This window comes from Lissotriton vulgaris, chromosome 4_1, assembly GCF_964263255.1.
Source record: "Lissotriton vulgaris chromosome 4_1, aLisVul1.2, whole genome shotgun sequence".
Lineage (NCBI taxonomy): Eukaryota > Metazoa > Chordata > Amphibia > Caudata > Salamandridae > Lissotriton > Lissotriton vulgaris.
Window position 1 is genome coordinate 1257484082 of NC_141691.1, and position 16398 is coordinate 1257500479.

A 16398-nucleotide genomic window follows, 5' to 3' on the forward strand; every position below is an offset into this window, starting at 1 on the left:
CATTTGGAAAGGTCCTTTGCCATTCGTTGTCTGCAAATCATTTGGTGTACACTAACTATGGTAACAAAGCCGCCGGCCTTAAAACGAATTATCATTAGCCCTTGTCCTGATGAGGCCCGTAGTCAATGGGCTGAAACGCGTCGACACCCATGAAGAGACACCAGTGTTAAAACATCTTACGTTGTGAAAATATATAGTTAAAAGAGTTTAATAAGAAGATAGGTTGAAACAATATAGACCTACCTTGCTCTTTGTTTGATTTCTGGTTAGATCTTGTTTCTTAGGAATGCTTAGTTGTACATGTTTTTAGCATCCTCTTTTTCAAAAAATTTGGGCTAACATATTTGGAAAGAGATACAAAAAATATGTCAGTATATATATATGTGTAAAAAGTAATGTGTGGATATATATGTTTGGTTTGTTACTGTACCAAGATATTGGTTGGTAAATCAATAAGCGGTTGAGGTAAAGAATTTTTCTAATCAACACAAAAAATAAAGTACAAGTCATAAATTGGTGTTTTGTTTGGGATTGGGTATGGAGTGATATAAATGAGGTAGAATTTGTTTTATGAAAATGATTAGTTTCATTTAGGAGGAGACAATTTATATTGCTCTTTCATAAACAGAGTGTTTGAATCAGACCTAAGGCATTGTTTGTTTTGGATTAGATGTTATTTACCCAGATGCCGTTGGCTTACCAGGTTTCCCCTTGTTTGAGGTAGTCTTTGAGAATAAATGACAAACTTTCTGCCAATGAGGAAAGGTGATTGCAAAAAATATGTATACATAGTTTTGTAAACTACAGATGAGAACTGAATGCATTCTATGACCATCGTGGAGGTGAGGCACATTGTAGAAGCAGCTTGCTCATTTTACAAGCTCGTCAAAAAAGATGTAGAACAGGGAAAGTCATAAAAGGCTTATTTTACAAGAAATCAGTAGCTGGAGCCTGCATTTGTGAAGAGGTCCATTTATGTGGCCGTTTTAGTGTTTTAAGATATTTTGCAGTAATTCCCTCGTGGCTATTTTGCCCTCTTGGGAGGGGCGGTGTGCTGCTGGCTCCATTTCAGTCTCACTGGGCACTGTTGGGTGTTGAATAAGATTCACTAGCTGCCTTCAAGCTGACCGATTCACTTGTTAATTGCGCACATTTTCACAAGTACATTAGAAGCTTACTCAGCACAGCCATAGGCTATCTTTTACACACCATGCGCGACGCCCCTGGCTACTCCTAACGGCGCACCGGGGTGCCGTGGCGTACAGTTTGGGAACTACTGCCATAGGGGGTCAAGTGTGCTGTATCAGAAACATATCTACAAAAGATTGTGGCCCGCCTTCTTTTAGGTAGGATCCAGACCTGGATTTCTGACCATGATGTTTTAAGTCCTCTCTAGGCGGGTTTTCGGCAACATATGGGGACCTTAGAGCAAGTTTTTAGATTTATGTTAATATATTGGAAGGTGGTCCTTCTTGAGGGAGGCCTGTTGTTTGCGGCATTCGTGGACCTCAGGTCAGCCTTCGACCTTGTACCCAGGCTCAAGCTCTGGGAAGTTTTGCTGGATCTAGGCATGCCCAAAGAGCTGGTGGTGCTGCTGATCAATTTGCACACAAATACCTATGCCAAAGTAAGATGGGGTGGTCCAGGGGAAGTCACTGATAGTTTTAAAGTAGCTAAGGGGGTTAGACAAGGGTGCGTGTTGGCCCCCACCCTTTTTTCTTTGTTTATTAATGGGGTGACCAAGTATTTTTCTAACTACCCAACGGACGCGCCCACCCTTGCTGGAAGGAAAATTCCCCTCCTCATGTTCGCGGACGACACGCTTATTATTTCTAAAACGAGGCAGGGATTGCAGTCCGCCCTGGCCTGTTTTGAGTGTTTCTGCAGCGAGCACGAGTTAGAGGTGAATGTCAGTAAGACCAAATTCATGGTTCTGCGAGGCCCCAAGGCTGTGAAGGCCAAGGTGTCAATCAGCGGCGCCATTTTGGATCAAACAGAGGTTTTTACATACCTGGGTGTCACATTAAGTGAGAATTTGAGCTGGAAACCTCAAATGGATCTTATGACCCTGAAACACGCGCAACTTGGGGGAGCCTTATTGAAGGACTATGCAAAATCTCTTACCAAACCCATGGCACCGTTGGTTAAAATTTATGGTTCCAAGGTAATTCCTGCAACTATCTATGGTGCCGAACTGTGGGGGTATAGTGATTTATCCTCTTTGAGGGTGGCTCAGAATAGGTTCCTGAGAATGGCAACTGGTCTCCCACAATCGACACCCTGCTTACCCCTGCAGCTTGACCTAGGTGTCAAATCCATAGAGGATGAGGTACGGTATAGACCACTGGCGTTTTGGCGGCGCCTGTGGACTACACCTGAATTATCCTTGTTCGCTGAGGCCATTGACGATGTGAGGGGTCTTGAAGGGTCTTACAGGGTACCCTGGTTCAGTCACCTCAGGAGGCTCTTGAAAAATCTAAATTTGGAGGCATTATGGGTTGATCCAACACGCGCGACCTTTCCCTCAAAGAAGGCACTCAAAGATATTTACTGGCATTGGATCACTGAGAGGAGATCCGCTATGGTTGATGGTCCTACCATGACACTGGAATTTTTGGTTGTAAAAGATGTCCCTAAATATGAAGCGCATTGGGACTTAATCACCAAGCCAAAGGATCGCAAACTGTACCACCAACTACGAGTAGGCTCGTTACCTGTGCGGGGGCTTACGCACTCTTGGACTACTGGTGGTAGTGATAAGTGTCCCTTCTGTGTAACAGCAGTGGAAAATATTGAACATCTTTTTTTCTGCTGCCCTATGTATTTGTAACCCAGGAAAGTTTGGCTTTTACCAGTCTGTCGGTTACTAGGCACCAGCTCTGCTCTTGCAGCGTTTAGGATACTTAAAACTGATACTTCCCCCTCCATCGCTATTGGTGTAGCAAAATTTGTGAGTTGGGCGTGGTCAATCCGAACCCGTAACCTTGGCAAATGATGTTTTTATTGTATAGTTTTTATGACTATTTGTTTAAAGTAGCACTGTTTTTATGTAGCAAGGGGTCTTCTCGTTCATCAATGTTTAAAAATGTAATACTTTTCTTAACTTGCTTTTAAATGTAATGTATTTATTATCTTATATGCAAAATGAATCGTTTTTTAAAAATATATATGTATTTGTCTTTTATGATGTGAATCGAATAAAGACCTCTTGACTGACTGACTGAGAAACATATGTCCATCAAACATCAAAGATCAGTAGCAAACAAGGATGGCACTGATGGAGATCAAGCAACATAATAGATAGCAACTTTCAGGACTGAGTAAATATTTTCCTTGGTCTTAGTGGGACTGCTAATGGTAGTCACAGCGGTAGTAAGGATGAAGACTCTGAGAGAGAGAAATGGGTTGCTTTGCATGGTCTCATTCAGTATCATTACCATAAACACTGGTTGTGAAATGTAGTTGCGGCCTGCTTCGATGACACAGTAGCAAAACAGCCTGTTCCAAAGCCGGTGCTCTAGTGGGCGGTTACTCGACTGCCCTTCTGGGTGCCCATAGACCAGAGAGAGGTGAGGAATCGGGAATGGCTGTCTTGTACCACTAGCCGCTGTGACTCCTCTTAGCCAATAGTGTGAGCAGAGCTATGCCAACAGGGAAAGCAGACAGAGTTAAAAAAGAGAGAGGAGCTCAGACAATGGGGAGGGGGGCAGTGATGAGTGAGGATGGTAGAAAGCAAGGTACATTCTTTTGGTCTGGATTAAGTCAAGAACCTTTAATTTTAGTAAAATTATACATATCATACTTATTTTTAGGAACTTTTAGCCAGTACTCTTCTTCTATTGGCTTGTTGTTGTGTTATTCATATTTTTCTTCCTCCACTATTTCATACACTGCACAGCATAGGGCATCCCTCTGCAGCCATTGCCTAACTTCACTGTGAGTGATGGCATTCAGATTTGTTGCAGGGAATACGTACACACACAAAGTAACTCCCTACAATGCCAGGTGAAAATATGGCAAAGTGTGTTGTTTAATCCAAAAATCCAAAAGGCTGACAGGCGAGGCAGACACACTGTCCTTGCCACTGCTTGTTTTCTAGAGGTTAGCAGCGTGAGCTGAGTACATAGCGAAGAATGGATGAGAAGGGCAGCAGGACACAGGTACTTTTTTATAGCCAAATCAGATGGGGAAGGTGACAAAATGGCAAATACTTTTCTGAGGGGATTTATCTGGAGAGGAGTGAGTTCTCCCGAGCAGTGTAGGGATGGTGAAAGGATACCACCTTTTTTATTTTTTATTTAGGGAAGAGATAATCAGAGTGTGGTGTTGGTGTAGTTGGTGCATGACAGCCTACCGGAAATTTGAAAAGGTCTAGAGATGTTCTAAGGCTCCCTTGGAGTACATGGTTGAAAAGGTGTTGTGACCTGTATGGTAAAACGTGGATACACTGCATGCAGTATTGAAGTTACGGTTTAAGACTTGTTTAAGGAAGGAGGGCCAGATGTATCAAAGGGTTTTGCCCATTCTGTGTCTATGGGGAAATGTGTTCATACAGAAGCTCATAACCATGGGAGTTCTGGACAGTGAATGAATAGATGTAGCCGTTCATGTGGTCCCTACTATCTTTGTATAGAGAGTGTCAAACGTAGAGGTTGTCTGTATAACCCAAGTATAATCCAACCATTAGAATACTAAATCGGGGATGTTTACTGGCTGAGAAAGAAACAGGAACTCTTCAATGATATGTATTCCATTCAGGTCTTCTATGGGCTTGATCTGCCTGGAACATTGAAAACCATTCAGTGGCTTTTAATCTATGTTTAAAGCAGTGGAAATGCCCAAATGCCCTTGCAGCTTTGCGAGTACTTTGAATTGTGTCACAGGATTGCTTTGTATCATGCCACAAATGGAAATGGAGCGGCTTGTATTATCTTCAAAATAGTGAGCTATTGTGTGGGGAAAAGCCAACAGCCTGATCCATCATAGACCCGTTTTGCGAGTCTATAATAGCGATTCATAAGGAATCGCTATTACAGACTCGCAAAACGGGATTCATGTAGGAATCGCAAAAAGATTTGCGATTCCTACACAATCCTTATTTGCGATTAGCAAATTGCTAATCGCAAATAAGGAATAACTCCCCATTTATTCCTATGGGCCAAAAGGCCCATAGGAATGAATGGGGAGTATTCCTTATTTGCGATTAGCAATTAGCTAATCGCAAATAAGATACAGCCTGATTCATCATAGACCCGTTTTGCGAGTCTATAATAGCGATTCATAAGGAATCGCTATTACAGACTCGCAAAACGGGATTCATGTAGGAATCGCAAAAAGATTTGCGATTCCTACACAATCCTTATTTGCGATTAGCAAATTGCTAATCGCAAATAAGGAATAACTCCCCATTTATTCCTATGGGCCAAAAGGCCCATAGGAATGAATGGGGAGTATTCCTTATTTACGATTAGCAATTAGCTAATCGCAAATAAGATAGCGATTTAAAGGGTGCCAGGGGTGTCCAAAGGACACCCTATAGCACCCCTTAAATGCAAATTGAAACCGGTGTTGCGCACACACATGTCCAAAGGACATGTGTGTGTGCAACATGCAACTTAGAAAAATGCTTTTAAAAGCATTTTTCTAAGTTTTCGCTATTTACCACGAGGTTTGACCTCGCGGTAAATAGCGGGCCGAAATTGCGAATTCGCAATTTTTTAATGGATGATGAATTGCATTTAAGGAATCTCAAATAGAGATTCCTTAAATGTAATTCCTCGCAAAATTGCGACATCGCTATTACCGATTTTTGCATTTGGGATGATGAATCCCAAATGCAAAAATAGAGCTCGCAAAGGGCCAGATTCTCAGAATCTGGCCCTTTGCGAGACGATTTCGGCTTGATGAATCAGGCTGTAAGTGTTTATTGCTTTGCTGACTTTCCATTGACCTTCATTTTTGGCAAAGTGTTTTGTGATTTCCGGGTTGCAGGTTTCTACAAGAACTAGCTTCTGCCTATATGGGTTACTTTGCAAGGAGGAATTAACAGTGGTGCCATTCTTGATTTTCCCCTTTTAGGTCCAGACTTTGACAATAAATTGTGGAAAAAGCGGCCCATAGCTATATATTGCTCAGCGGGTAATGCTTGGTGCTTTGCAGACGATTCCTAATATTACAGGTAGCCAGTTCAGGGTCTTCAGGACAGGGGTAATGTTGTCATTTCTGTCTATGTGAAGAACTTCCCTGGTGGCAGGATTCTGAATTGTTAAAGACTTGGATTAGGAGTTTTTTTAAAGACTGCTGTAGAGTCTATTAGCATAGTCTATAAATCACAACACTGGCCTGTGAGACATGAATCATTCGAAGGAAATGAGTTGTCCAAGGATCTATCATTATGTTCTCATAGTGTTAAAGGCACTTCATGCCACATTGTTAACCTAACTTTCAAGTGAGAGTTTTGAATCTATAATAATGTGGTGGTGTAAGGAGGTCTAATCTCCTTTGGGAAAGCCAAAGATAGGTCATGGGTTTTCCATATTCCACAAGTTAAGATCTCACTTTTAGAGAGAATCAGTTTCAGATGTTTTGTAGCATCCAATTGTCAACAGACTGCAGACATTCAGTACGTCCAGCTGTACTAAGGTCTGATGGTTTTTCCAGGTTAAAAATATTCTGAGTTTCATCAGCATAGCTGAAATAGGTAAGTTTAATGTAGATGGCAAGCTCAAGGAGTTGGACTAAGTGCACAATGAATAATAAATAATGGGGGGTAATTGTTGAGCACTGTGGTATGTGCACCTTTTGCAACCACTGTGCTGACACGAATGGAAGTAGTGACATGACTTGCATTGGACCAGTTAGGGAGGGTTGAGTCTATTTTATTACTTTACTCTGTGTTTATATGATGGCATTAAACACCAGTCCCTCTATGGAAGTGCCAGAGAGTCCTAGGAAAATAGCAACACAATACTGGGATATATATTCATCTAATCATTTACTTAAAGATCTAAACGTGAATTTTCAGTTGATATTTAATTCTCCTGAAGAACCACCCATGCTATGCCAGACCTGTGGAAGGCACCTTTAGTCGTAAACAAAATGTAACTCATTCATACCTTCTTACCTAATGATGGCTCATTAAATATTATCTTAGTACAATGATAAAGAGCCCTGCAGCATCTATAGAAACATGTTGGATCCTCAACCCTTGGTCAAAAATGGAGCATTAGACATTTGCACTAAGATCCCTGCCTAACACACCACTCACTGACTCACACAACGACATCTGTGGAGGTTACATTCAAGACTTTGTTTAGTTTATTCAAAGCACTCAAAGGTTAAACTCTGCAGTTCTTAGAGAACGTCGACTCACATCAGTTCCGCCAACATCTACTGAGACCATGGAGCTCCAGATTGATTCGCATGTTTGAATTCAAGCAGCACAGACTCCAGGCACAATCTATCAAGGTGCAAGACTAGAGCCCATGGAATGCCATGGAATCTGAGCTTAGAGCTTCAGGAGCTTGCAGGGTAGCCAGTTCTGGGAGACCCTCCTGCTATGAAATGCTTAACATTAGGGCTGTCACCCTTTTGCCATGAGTGGTGAGCAAGGGTGACATGGGCACTAATGCACCTGAATCGCTAAGTTGGATCCTAATGGGGCCTCATCTCCAAGTTGGGTGATAAAACAAAGCCATAATTAGGGTGAAGTGCAGCCCTCACACCCTAAGTCTCCTGTGTCACTGCACCGGATGCACTCATAATAGCTATGTTTTTGCATAGCGGACAGGACACCATTGGACACCCCGCTTAGACAATCATATCCTTAATGAGAGGCCAGATCTCACACTGCTGTGGTATTCTCATTCTTTCAAGAGATGTGGAGCACCAACGTTAACCCAACAAGGTGGTAAGAACACACACTATAATTGTAAACACCTTATCCGCTAGGGTACAACATACTCGGGTGAAGGATATGTTCTCATTTTAATGCAACACAGCACAAGCATATTTGTTGCGCTTCGCTTTGCAAGGGGGAGAACTCAGCACAGAGCAATGTACTGAGAATGGCCTGCTGCTGTGTTCCCCTGACCTGGCACTCTTAAAGGCTGCCTTGAGTGCCGTGCAGCCTCACAGAGGTTATTGTGTGCTATGTAGTATACTATTTGTACTGAAACCACACTCGTCCACTGAAAGCTACTAAGTCTAGGCAAACCTCCCCGCACTGGATGTGTGCTGTGAACTTCAACAGACATGCAAATGAAAACATTTATCCTTGAGAGTACCTGAGTGAAGGACACCTTATTTTCTGACGCAAAGCCTATCTGGCTATGTTAGTAAATCAGGTTTTGTGTCAATTGTATGGCTATTTACGCTGTAACGCCCCAGTGATGTGTTGAAAGCAACACAAAGCACTCCTTGCACTGAAAAAAGTTCAAAGCAACATATTGGTATTATTATTAACACTTTTATTTATTGTCATTTCCAAGGTTACGACAATACAGTACAATATAAACACTGAGTCAGTTTCCTGGGTTTACAATATTAGCCCACACCGTGCCAGCAGGAGCAAGCAAACACCTACCAAGGATGGGGTTATGATCTCTCTTCCAGGAGCACTAAATGCCATAAGATAATAAAAATACTACACATTTAAAATAAAAACAATAACCATGTCCATGCGTGTCTAATGATTATTACAGAAATCAAGAGCAACATCAATTGGGGCGAAGACGGGTGGGGAGGAGCAGGGAAGGGCAATCCATTCTACCTACAGCAGCACCAGTACCTCATCACCACCAGTCCCTTCGAGGCACAATTTCACTCCTGAGATTGCACCCCACGGTCTACCCCTCCTCAAGGTTAACCCCTGGGGCCTCCCTTTTATCAACCACATACATCCCAAGCAGTTCAATAGGTCTGCGATAGACAGCACTTGCTTCCTCCGAGTGAAGCTCCCTTTCCTCAGCCCATGCCAAGCGAGTGACATCAGACACCAATGTCTCCACTTTAGGTCCCCTGGGTGATTTCCAGGCCATGGCTAAATGTTGCTTGGCCAAACCAGGGCCAAGTCCACAAATCTGTTCCCCACCTTCTTGGGGCCTGACCTACAGAAAAGATCCAGTAAACAAATGATAGGCATATTAGTGAGTAAACTAGACAGGGTCTTATTAAGACACACACTTACCACCCCTCAGAACCCTGCTAGCCCAGAGCAACCTCAGGTCATGTGCCCAAAGTCAGCATCTAGAGTTATTCAGTGAGGGCAACCGGTTAGCACCCCGCCATCAATAGTCTGGATCCTGTGAGAAGTAAGAAATGTCCTGTGAGTATAATTAAATTGTATGTATTTTAAACACATGATGCGAGAAACTTTTTGTGGGTACACAAACTCCCTTCCCCTTTCAGCATCTGTCATCTCTCTTCCGAAATCAGCAGTCCAGCGACCCCGAAGAGCAGCCAAATCTTTCATTACCAGCCCATTTAAGGCCTTATAGAACCAAAAGACCAAGTGAGATCCCAATCCCAGGGTCAGAAGTAACTGAAGCACCGCATATATTGGGGGTTCCACTCCTGCGTCCCCTCACAAGTCCTGTATGGCACAAGTAAGTGCTTCGTTAAAAAGGAACTGTCCCACTGACAGACCTGTCTGCTCCACCAGCTCCCCAATAGGAATTAAAACATTCATTTGAAAACAGTATCCTAGGGTCATCAACCCCGCCCCCGTCCAGGAGTCCATCTGCCTTGCACTAAAGAAAATCAATGGATCACTATGAGGGAGGCCCACCAACATACTGGTAATTTCTTTACAGCGCCAAAGATATTTTGTGCTGGAAGGTAAATGGAAAGTAAATACAAATGTGTTGCTTTGAGCTCCTCTGTGTGACTTTAAGTGAGTTTAAAACAGTGCAAATTGTTAGTGAATATGGACCACTGTGGGGGTTGCACTGAGAAGCTGAATCATGAAGGGCTAGATTTACTTACATTTTGTACCAGGTTTGGATCACAAAAGTGACCCGATCCAGTGCAAAAGATTTATTTGGAAATTACTTTGCAAAGGATGGCACCAGGGAAGCACCCCATGGGTAATTCATGGGCATTCCCATGCAACCACCCATGGATCCTGACACAAAATCCTATCTGCTTACAATAGTAGACACGGCCTTGTACCAAAAAACATAACACCTCTATGACATTGGCATTAGCTTGGAGAAATTATTTTATTTCTCTAAACCTTTCCGACTTTGTATGGGTGCTACACAGTACACCACACATCCAAAGTGAGAAAAGTTTTAAAGTTTGTCTAGACATAATATTTTGTAAAAGAAGGCACCATACCAGTACAACACCTATACTAGACATAACCAAGACACCTTTGTACCATGGCTCTTTCACAGCAGTTGGGCCTCTAAACTCTATGCTCCCAAAATATTACCGCTCTACCTCTCATCATCAATGAAACCACACATCAAGCACCAATTAATGCAGTTTCGGTTTGGCCTAATTCCACTAACGGCGTCCAAGTATGGACAAGGATATAAAAAAGGAATTTCTACAAAAAGCAGTTTTTGCAATCTAGAGGAAGAAAATCTAATTCACATCCTGTGCATTTGTAGACCTTTGATTGCCCTACGAGTTCTCTGGCTTCGTCAGATCTGGCTTTCTTTCAACATTAGGACATGTCATGAAGCATTAGAACTGTGTATAAGGGGTGACTCACCTCAGATGGCCACTCGTTCTGTAAAATTTATGTTAGGAATCAAAAAAGTATTATCCCAAGAATGAACATTAATCCCCAAAATTATCTCCCCCTTCTTTTATGCGCTCACAGTTTCTTCTTTTAATCGCAACTATTGTCTGTACAAATTGCAATGGTTTTAATTAATTATGCAAATAAAATACTTACTTACTTTGCACCATGGCAAAGGTGTGTGCTTGTCGGTAGTGCACCAGTGCCAGGGATAGGTTAGGGCAGTGGCATATTTTAGCAGATATGGCACTGTCCAGCTCTCTCACTCTCACACCACACAGCAACTTTAGTTGCTGCACTATGTTGTGTGACAACTTTGTAAATCTCCCTGAACTGATGGGGAATATAAAGGTCAACTATTCTGCATGAAATATGGCAGAGTTGAACCAACAAAGCTCATCTCTGCTGGTGTTTTCTCATGCACAGGTCGTTCAGTGCCTAATCTGATATTCATGGCTTGGCACACTGATAATCATAATAAAAACTTGTCACACGAGTTCCTAATGCAATTTTAAATTTTCTGCCTGACATTTCCTTCCCCATCTAGAAATAGATATTTGCTGATTAGATAATGTAGATTCATGCTTAAAGCGTTGGAGGGGGGGTAGAGGAGTTAGGGGAGCAAGGGAGCGGAGCTTATTAGAATTAATATCGCAGTAATTCAATAACGCAAAAGCTCCTGCCTGCTCTGCTATTATTCCTGCCAATGCCTCGCACAAGCTGTAATACATTTTTTTTAATTGAGTTTTCACAATAAGATACATGGTAATAACAAAGATAATGAGATATTAATAGATTATTAATAAATACTTGAAAAATATTTTAAGACTGAAAAATACCTTGGGTATATAGCATTTGTTGATAAATACAAACAAATACATATAGAATATATAAATAGGCATATTGTTAATAGAGAATTAAATAAACAAATTGATAAATAATGTAAAATGACATGAAGAAGAAATTGATAAAGCATATAATATTAATTGATGAGGCATAAATTGACCAAATATAAATATGAGACAAGGACTATCAATGAAATCATCATAATAATAATAGATAAATGAATTATCATAGAAAAATGCACCTTGCAAAAGTTGAAGACACAATAAGTTTGAAAGAGGTTAGTGGAGTAATATAAGAGGGGTGTGGAAAGGGAAAGGAAGAGGATAAGAAAATGATAGTAAATTTGAAGAATAATGTGAAGAAGTGGTGGAGCCAGAGTACAAAGAAGAAGGGAACAGAATAGAAAGGAAGGAAAATGAATGGTAAAAGAATGTGGACAAATGAAAGAAATAGAGCAAGTAATAATGGGAAAAACGTAATTTGCAAAGATGTAAAGCAATGAATTAGTCTGCTTGACTGGGTGCATTAGGAGAAACAGAGGAGTTACCAGTGTCATCAATATTATCAAATGTATCTTTTAGAAAAGGGGACCAGGTCTGGAGGAACATATCAGCTTGACCCTGAAGGTTATAGATCGTTCTTTCATGTGAAGCCGTCTGTATCATTGCCACTAACCATTCTTCCTGTGAGGATGGGGATGATGACTTCCAATGACATTGGATGCAAATTGTAGCTGTAGCCAAAGCAATGTGTAAGAGATGTAGTTGTGATTTAGAAAGTTTTGGAGAGTGAAGTAAATCATGTAAAAGAATGTTAGCAGGTGTGAATGATAGAGGTAAGGGCATTGTAGAATGTAAGGTTTTACCAACATAGTTCCAAAAAGGTTGTATTCTTGGGCATTCACAGATAATATGTGTTGTGTCACAACCAGAGATGGAACACCTCCAACTGTCAGCGTGGTAGAGTAAACCAGCTATATGCAATTTGACTGGTGAACAATGCCAATCATGAAGAATTTTAAACAAACAAAATTTAAGTCTGTCTTCACGGACTCCTTTATGCAGACCCTCCAGTATCTGTTCCCATTCAATAGCTGTATAAGGGACTGATATACGGGATTGCCATGTAAAATGAAGATTATGAGGGAGAGTTTGTGAAAAGAGGTGAAGCGTAAAGGTTTTATAAAGGCCAGAAGTCACTCCTTTATGTTTCCCCCAAATAGTTAGATAGATAATATTCAAGACATTTAAAGCAACCAGGGGGGTGCCCCTAGATGTTTTTTCAAACATTGTTGAAGTTAAAGGTATTTAAAAGAATGTTGTATAGGGAGAATTTGAAGTCACCGTTATGAAGAAGTCGATCTGGAGAGTGACTGCCCGCTGCCTGCCATAAAGGCCAAGATAATGTACGACCATTAGTACGTATACCTGAATTATTCCATAAGGGGGCCTTGACATGAATAGGTGAGTTTGAATCTAATAAACGGTGTCTTCTTTGCCAAGATTTATGCATATCTGATTGAATTGGGTTTTTGGGGTCAGATCGAAGAGTGCCACTGCTATACAGAAGAGAAAGACCTGGATCTGTGGATAAAAGATGGCGCACTATATAAACCCATTGCGGAGTATCTTTGATTCCTGGCAGAAAGTAAGAGAATTGAGAAATGTGCAATGCAAGGAAATAATGTTCAATGGGTGGGAGACACATTCCTCCATATAGTTGGTGAGCTTTTAATTTCACCATTGCAAGGTGAGGCCTAGCTGAACCCCATATAAAGGTCTTAATCTTTGAATCTATTGATCAGAGTGTAGATAAAGGGATCTGAAGAGGGAGCATGCCTAAAATATAGATGAAACACGGAAGAGTGTCAGTTTTAATAGCTTGGACTCTGCCCTAAAGGGATAACCCCAAAGTCTTCCATTTACCAAAATCACGCTGCATTTGAGAAAGCAAAGGAGCTAAATTGTCTGTAGCCATGTTATCCATGCCCTTCTTGACCAAAATTCCTAAGTACTTAAGGCGTGAAGACTGCCAATGAAAAGGAAAGCCTTTGTAGTTCCATCAGTTATGGGTAGTGCCTCGCTCTTGTCCCAGTTAATTTTATAACCTGAGAAGGAAGAGAAATCATCAAGGATAGGGACAGAGGAGATTGAGGAAGATTTGTAAGGGTAAGTAAGATATCATCTGCATTAAGTAGATTTTAGAGTGTCCAATTGGAAGGGAAACACCTGTGATTTCAGCAGATTGACAAATTTTGGCAGCCAGTGGTTCCATTGCTAAGAGAAAAAGAAAGAGGGATAAAGGGAAACCCTGGTGCGTTCCTCTCCAATCGGAAATGTTTCAGATAGAAAGCCACCGCAATTGACCTGAGCAGAAGGATTGTCATATAATAGACGTACTTTGGTAATAAATTGATCTCCTAACCCAAAGTGTTGCATTATTGTTAAAAGGTATTCCCACTCAATGCGATCAAATGCTTTTAGTGCGTCAAGTGAGAGGGCTAATGCATCCTCTGAGAGGTGTCTAGCAGACCATAATGTATGGGCAAATGTACGGAGATGATTCAGAGAGTTACGCCACGAGCCAAAACCCACTTGTGTGTAATCAGGGCTCGAAAAATCCCAAAAATGGTACTAGTCCTGCATGACTAGTACCTTAAAAAATGTCCTCGACCTAACTGCAACCTACTTGATCTCCGTCTCTGAAAGCGGAGCGAATATGACAAGATAACAAGATTTAAAGGCATTGTTATTGCTCATTAACTTTGTGAGCAATAAAAATGCCTTTAAATCTTGTTATCTTGTCACATTTGCTCCATTTTCACAGACAGAAGACAAAAGTTGGTTTGTTTTCCTACAAAACAGGAGGCGCTGGAGAAGAAGTGGATCACACATAAAGAGGCAGACTTTTTGATTAATCCAAAACCGAGAACACCAGCATTCTACATCTTGCCAAAGATCCACAAACCCCAGCGCCCACCCCAAGGCCGCCCTATCGTTTCGGGCATTCAGTCAGTACTGGAGCCCCTCTCTCAATTCTTTGATTTTTTTCTCAGAGAGTCGGTAATTAACCAGCCCTCATTTTTACAAGATACGATTGATGTTTTGAACATTTTGAAAACGTTGGAGTTTGATCCCATGAACCAGTATAAAGTGTTGATAGATATTGAGTCGCTGTATACTAGCATACCCCAAGATGCCATGCTGGTGGCAGCAGGGCGGGCTCTGGGGGGTATGGACTGGTTTTATGACACCCCCCAGTCATTTCTTTTGAGATGCATTGAGTATCAGAACCAGCTATACCTGCAGGTGTCTGGTACTTCGATGGGGGCTTCCTTTGCTCTCAGTCTGGCCTGCATTTATGTAGGCCAGTTTGAGGAGAATGTCATTTACCATCCGGATAATCCCTTCAAAGAGAACATCTCTCTTTGGAGGCGATATATCGATGACATTCTCTGCATTTGGACCGGGTCAGAGGAGCGGCTCAAGGAATTCTTTTCCTGGCTCAATCAGGCAGATGATAGTCTGCATTTCACATGGACCTACAGCAATTCTGAGGCCATATATCTTGACGTTGACATTGTAGCCATGGACCATGTTCTGGTTACCAACGACCATCAGAAACCTAGTGACAGGAACTCCCTTTTGCATTATCAATTGTTCCACCCCAGATCCCTCCGGGATAACCTCCCCCTGGGGCAGTTTTTGCGCTACCGATGCAATTGCTCAACGACGGAGAAGTTTGTTGAGCAATCAGAGGAGCTTGTGGAGAAGCTACAAACCAGGGGTTGCCCTGGTAAAATCATCAAACAGGCACGCAAACGTGCACTTAACACACCGTGTGAAGTCTTGCTCCAACGTAATGTAAAAACTAAATCTGAGTGTCTTCCGGTAGTGACGACTTTTGACCCACTAGCAACGAGAGTCAGACAAATAGTTAGGAAACACTGGTCCATTTTGGACACCCCTACTAGTAAAATGCCACCGCCACGCTTTGCTTTTAAAAGAGCATCGAATCTTAAGGACAAGCTAGTGCATTCTCGCTCTTTGGGTCCACTGCCTCTACTTTACCTTCTGGACATTATCCATGTGGGGGATGTTCAGTCTGTGCTCTTACAAAAGCTACTAAAAGTGTGATGCTGGACGGTGGACGAGAATAGTTTCTAACTAAGTTTAGCAACTTCAATACCACTAATGTTATTTATAGACTCACATGCAGTTGCGGCTTACATTATTTTGGTCTGACGTCAAGGAAGGCCAAAGTACGGATACAGGAGCATCTCAGCACTTTGAAAGCTAAGAGATTGACCACTAGGTTGGTCCAGCATTTTGTTGAGAAGCAACATGACCCCAGGGATCTGAGGTGGACTGTCCTTGAGAGGATTCTTGGGGATACACATAACATCGAGTTGATCCTGGCAAGAAAAGAGGCTAAATGGATATTTTCAGAAAAAACTGACAGGGTGGGGCTCAATGACCTCATTGAGTGGAACAAGGTCAGCAGTCGTTAGAACTTTAGTCTGTTACTAGCACATAATAACTGTAACGCATTCTGGACCGTTAGAGTACACATCCAGTGTCTTTCTAGCCTGTTGATGCAGGTATTGTTGGCATTGGTGTTGAGCATTGTGCACCGCCCTTTTTCAGCATTGGGGTGCCCTCTAACTCTGTGAGTAACTTGGGTGTACGCACCGACCCAGTTCTCTATCACCACTACATTTTGGATGGCAAGTAGGTCCAAGAAATGTCTTTATCTGAAATTGTGGAGATAAGTACGGTTGAAGCGCAATGGTCTGCGGTTCC